Raw genomic sequence first — 6,000 nt, 5'->3', positions numbered from 1 at the left:
TTCTCTCTTTTCTTCCTCCTCACAGAATGAATTGTTACGATGAATCTCCTTGCTCTTTTCTTTATGCGAGAGGAAAATACGAGAAACCATTCTCAACAGTTTATATCTTGTATTTTTGTTTTCTGTTAATATTGCTTTTTAAGCACACAGCAAATGTTTTGAGTTGTTTCCAAGAGATTGCCCTCAAGTATTGCTCACAGTTTCACACTCTACTCCCCATTGAAATTCATTTACACCTTGGTTAAATGGCAGATCGAGACACCGCGGGTGTTAGGAATGTAGCTCAAGGCCACGAACCAGCTACTCGTCTTAGGTCCATTTTGGGATTTTTCGAAAATAGCACGTTCAGAAGAAGAAAATGGGGAATAATGTAGTCTACAATTGTTTTTTTTTTTTTTTTATTGTTAATTTTGTTATTAAAATCAATATGATGACCATGAATTTAAATCTCAACCTTACCTTTTTTAGAATAAAATCATTTCCCCGTAATCATGTAACAGATAAAAAATTTTATATGTTTTTATTTTTAATATATATCTATTTTTAATCAATTTATTTAGAAGAATTTGAACCAAAATCTTACCCTTAACTTTTTTACACAAAATTATTCTTTAAAATAATTGATTTACTAACATCATTTTTACTAATCTACTCAAATTTGAATTCCTAGCATTTCTTAATAAAGTTGTCTTCTAAACGATTGATTTGTTGACATTATTTTATTCCTTGAATTTTATTTATAATTATTAATTATCAATCCTATTAAAATTAAAACTTTAAATTGAATAAAACTGACATGTTAAGAAGTCTTATTCCAATTGTATAAATACAATTTAATGCATGATTAAATTAGTAATCTCCAATTACAAAGAAGAATAAAGAACAGATAAGATTTATGGTATATCATTAATTTGTGAGGAAGATTTAAGTTTACATCATTAATATTAATAACAAAATTCCTTATCCAAAAAAACAAATTAATAACAGAATTAAAGACTAAAAAAACCTCTATATTTGAAAAAAAAATATTTTGTAGATTGTGCTATTTTTAACCGTTCAACTCAATTCATTAAATATGTTAATCTTCATTTTTCTTTTAATTGTGCTATTTCTTTTTTTCAAAAAATTAAATAAATGAAAAAAAAGATGAAAATCAGGTGCTCTTGGGTTTAGAAGTCTAAACTAGCGAATCTGATCTAAGCATGGAAAGTGATTTTTTAAATTTATATATTAAATTTATCATGATACATAAAATAAAATTATATATTATCATAACAAAGTAGGGAGCTACCTGTCTCTAACATGATTTTTTTTTTCAAAAAATTATTAAGATACAATTGTGTTTGGCAAACTATTTTTTTTATTTTTATTATGAATCACTTTAAAAAGTTTCTCCACCTGAAAATAATTTCTAGGCAATCAATCTGCTATGTATATAGGACGTTGCCCCACTGTAGCCCTCCAAGCCCACCAGAAGAAGAAGAAGAAGAAGAAGAAGAAAAAGAGTACAAAAGAAGCAGACACCGAGAGAGAGAACCATTACTCATGCGTAGTCGTATTATATATATCTAGTTGAGGCGTGTAAAAGTGGCGCTCCCTTGCCTTTCAACTCCACTTGCAGTACAGTCTCCATTAATCAATCTCAGCTAGTTCTAACCATGTTGCTTTCAAGAAGGAGAGGAGGCTAGACTCGCATCTCAAACAGTGGCTGGCGAGTATCGCGCGGTTTGACAACCCTACACAGACAGTGACCCATGCATGAAACACCAGACCTGTAGTATTTACTACTCTAGCTAGGTCTAGCAGAGCTTTCAACTTTCTACACCATTCGATGGATAAATGTGTGCAATTGCGTGTATTGTGAAAAGAAAAAGGTCGACGGAGGGAGGATAGGAAAGGTTGCTATGGATGAGACCCAGCTTTGAAGCAAATGCTGTTGTGCTTTGATCATTTATCTGGTAAAATGCATAGTTGAAAACTGACAAATCGTTTCTCTCTCTGAAGATCCTAGTACCAATATAGACACTTTGACAGTGATATAACTGTATAACCTGTGTATCCTGGTTGGATTACGTACATTGATATGCATTTATCTAATCATTCTAGTGATGATGTACTAAAATGCAAATTACATAAATAAAAATTTGTTTAGTATCTAGATAGTGATTAATTAATATGTTTAAATAATTAGATTTCTTCTTCTTAATCTAAATAATTTCAGACTTATGATAGAAGCTTGAGTATCTGTAAAAATAGTCCCATTAGGGAGGCTTAAAGACCATCCGATAATAAAATCAGTATATTTATAGAAAAAATATGAAATGATTTAAAATAATAAATGACTTAAAAGAGTTTTAAGTTCAAGAAACAAAGATGTTTGTTTTTTAGTTTTTAAGTTGGTTAATACTCTGAAATCTATATATCTTTATCTTAAAAGATAAAAAGTTTTGATATTTTACCTGGATGGTTCAGATGGTATTTATACCCCCTGAACCTTGTCGTTTTCAGAGAAAGGAGGGGTTGAAAATTCCTTTGCTTTCGACGATATTAATGAGAGACAAATATCTCTTACATATAATTAATGAGATAGTAAGTATAGTAGGTCCCTCATGAGATCTTGTATAGGCATGACAATTTCTCATGTCTTTAATACTTTTATTGTAGAGGATCGTCTACGATTATATATATAACCTTAGAACTTGGTAATGTTCAAATTCTTTAGGTCTGACATGCCAAGCCCAAGTACTTTGGGTCTGGCATGTTCAGCAGACCCACGTTACTTTAGGCTTAGCTGCCAAGCCCAAGTACTTTCGTTCTGGCATGCTCGCCATACCCACGTTACCTTGGGCTTAGTTGACTACTAAGTCTAAGTTCTTTGAGTCTGATATATTCACCAGACCTATTTTATTTAAGATGATTTTTATTCATAAAAATCTTAACTAAAAAGCTACCTCATTAGTTGCCCCCCAAACCTATAATGCTTAATCTTGTATTGGAGGCTTAAAAGATTTTGAACCCAAATTCTCTCACTTTTATAGCTCATTTAACCAGGCGCAGATAATTCTGGCTTGTGTAGAATCTCTCTGTGGTTGATTTGCCTGTACTATCACCTGATAATCTTGAAAATATAGTTTCAACTTTCTAGAGGCGCTTATCAATGTTGGGGCTACTTTTTCCACCTTTAATTATCTTGTTTCAGCATCATGGAGTACGCCTGCATCTTCTATTACTAGAAGTGAGCTTATTGCTAAATCTGCCACCCCCAGGTATAGAAATAAATCTTCATTTTCCCTTGATTGAGGCAAAATCTTAGGAGATAACAAATAAGTCTTAAGCTCTTCAAAAGCCTTTTGACAGTCCTCAGTTCACTCGAAGGTGGTCATGCTTCTCAATGTCTTGAAAAAAAGGAAAAAATAAATTTGGATGCCAGACATTGCTAAAGTTCCTTTTTTTTCTAGCGAACTGGTTGTACATCCGAATCTATTTTTAACTGGTGAGTATCTATTTTAGGGCTGATGTCTGGCATGCCTGATGCATTTGTTGTAAAATTCAATCTTTGGATCTGTAAGAGTTATGTCAATGATTGCTATTGTATGGGTGTTAAGGTGAATCCTACTTTGGTGATGGTTGTTTATCTCCCCTTAGACAGATGTCTTTTAATCCCTCCACAACCCCAGTTCTAGATTTTACTCTTTTTTTTAAGGACCATTGGTGGTCCGATATTAGCACTTTCTTACCCTTCAAGCATTAGGTGATACATTGCCTGGAGGTTACCTGATCTCCTCACAACGTGACAACTCCACTCTAGGTTGGAAATTTCAATGCTAAGTACCTGGTGTTGATTACAATATTGATTTGATGTAACATAGGTCTTCCTAGAATGACATTATACGCCAATGCTATATCAATCACCATGAAGTTTTGTTGAAGTAAGACACATCTTGAAAGGGTGCCCATTATAATAAGTAATTCCAAGGCACCTTTCACCGGTACGTCTGAACCCTTTATTCCAATGAGGGGAGTCTTCACCAGCGTTAATTTTGAAGAAGGGATTTCCATTTAGACCATAACTTTTATGGAGGGAATTTTATCAGCACTGCCATCATCTACCAGCATTTAATGTACCCTGTGAATGGAGATAGTAGTGAAAATGACGAGGACATCCTCATATGAAAAGGTGACTTATTCTCCATCTTTAGGAGTAAAAACTATTGGCTCGTTCCATTAATTCAGTGATCTAGTAGTTGTGAGGATTTGCTTCCCATATTTCCTCTTTTCATTGTTAGAGGTACCCCCTAAGATCACATTGTTCACGGGTAAACTCGTTGCAGATTAACTAGGCTCTTCCATATTCTAGCTAGGGCAAAAATCCTTCTTTTAAAACCAATGAAGGTAGCACTTGGCTATCAATCTTTCAATTTACTTCTTCAAGACATAATAGTATTTGGTGTCATATCATTTATATTTATGAAAAAGACAATACTTTTTAGAGGAGCAGGTGCTAGGATGAGAGTTTATAGGTGAGGGATGGTGGACAAATTATTTACCTTAGATAGCCACAAGGAATTCAGTGAGAGAGGTGTTCAAGGGGAGAGTATGTGCTTCAGAGTAGCCTAAACATTCCCTCACTGGTTTCTTCAGGTTCCTCTTAGGGTTATTGTCCCTCTTATGAGAGCAATCTTGTTTGGTTGAGAAACCATATTTGAGGGACCTTTCAGGTTGTTTATCTCTTGAAAAACAAGAGGATCATGACGCGTCATGCTTACTTCCTCTACTTGTATGTAGTTGTCTATGGCTTGCTTCACTTTCAACAACCTTCTATCTAGTAGGGCATATAACTTCTTCCACAAGATTTTTTCCTTCACTCCACTAATAAGGGATTTTGACGTTATAGGTTCAATAAACTTTTCAGCCTTAAGCATTTTCTCATTAAATCTTTTCAAGTTTGGTCTCGTAGACTTATCCTTTGTTTATGTTATTCTAAAAAGTTTAGCGGAACTCTTTCCGGCCAAGATACTTATACTAAAGCATGCCACCGGTTTGGTACAAAGATCATTAAAGCTTGTGACTGAATCTAGCTCCAGGTTGTTGTACCATGCTCTTACTGAACCTAAGAAAGTGGTTGGGAGGATTTTTCACATGATATGACTATCCTGAATGACCAACTCCAGAGTGTTATGTACATATTATACATGTTATCGAGGATTTGAGAGTCCATCATAGTTGTTTAGAGCCATTTTGATGGCGATATAATCTCTAGGTTACTAGTGTTCAACACATGTTTAAATAATAGGGAATCTCTTATCTGATGGGGGTGTAGACATCCTCCTAGATGAATTCTTCTTTTGGTTGCTTGTCACCCTTATGCTTATTGGGTTTAATGGAGCTTGAAGTCTCTGGTGTATAGTGATGTGATACACAGACAACTTCCTTCTTATGTTGCCTAGATGGATGCCTAGAAAAACCACTTTGCGCCGGAGGATTATGAGGGTGTGTATGCTTCTAAGAATGGTTCGACAACCTCTGAGGTTGTAAACCCTCAACTAAACTATTTTGCCCACATTCCTCTAGATAGTATAATAGTTTACGGACACTAGGTGAGGCCTGCTGCCGAAGAGATGAGTGAAAAGATGTAGTAGCTTGCTGAGGTGGGACTAAGACTTGTTAAAGTGTATTTTCCTTCATTTGTTGATTTCCTAGTACGACTTGGGTGAGGAGTTGCACTTGGTCAATAAGTTGTTGAAGGATTGGTGATGCGAGGACTTAAATATCTATTGTGGCAGGGAGATCAATAACTCATTCCATTTCAGAAGTTTCCTGATTATCTGCCATTAATGGTTATAAGTAGGGAAAGTAATCAAACAATAGAGTTATTTATGATTTTTTGATCAATTTTCCAAAGACAGCACCACTGATGATCTTCCAAAACCCAGGAAATATAAATAATAGGTTATTTAGTGTTTGAGATATTAGTTAATCAATATGTCTAGATAATTGGAT

Source organism: Populus trichocarpa, chromosome 16, assembly GCF_000002775.5.
Source record: "Populus trichocarpa isolate Nisqually-1 chromosome 16, P.trichocarpa_v4.1, whole genome shotgun sequence".
NCBI lineage: Eukaryota > Viridiplantae > Streptophyta > Magnoliopsida > Malpighiales > Salicaceae > Populus > Populus trichocarpa.
The sequence above is the reverse complement of the archived record's forward strand: the minus strand, read 5'-3'. Positions refer to the sequence as shown.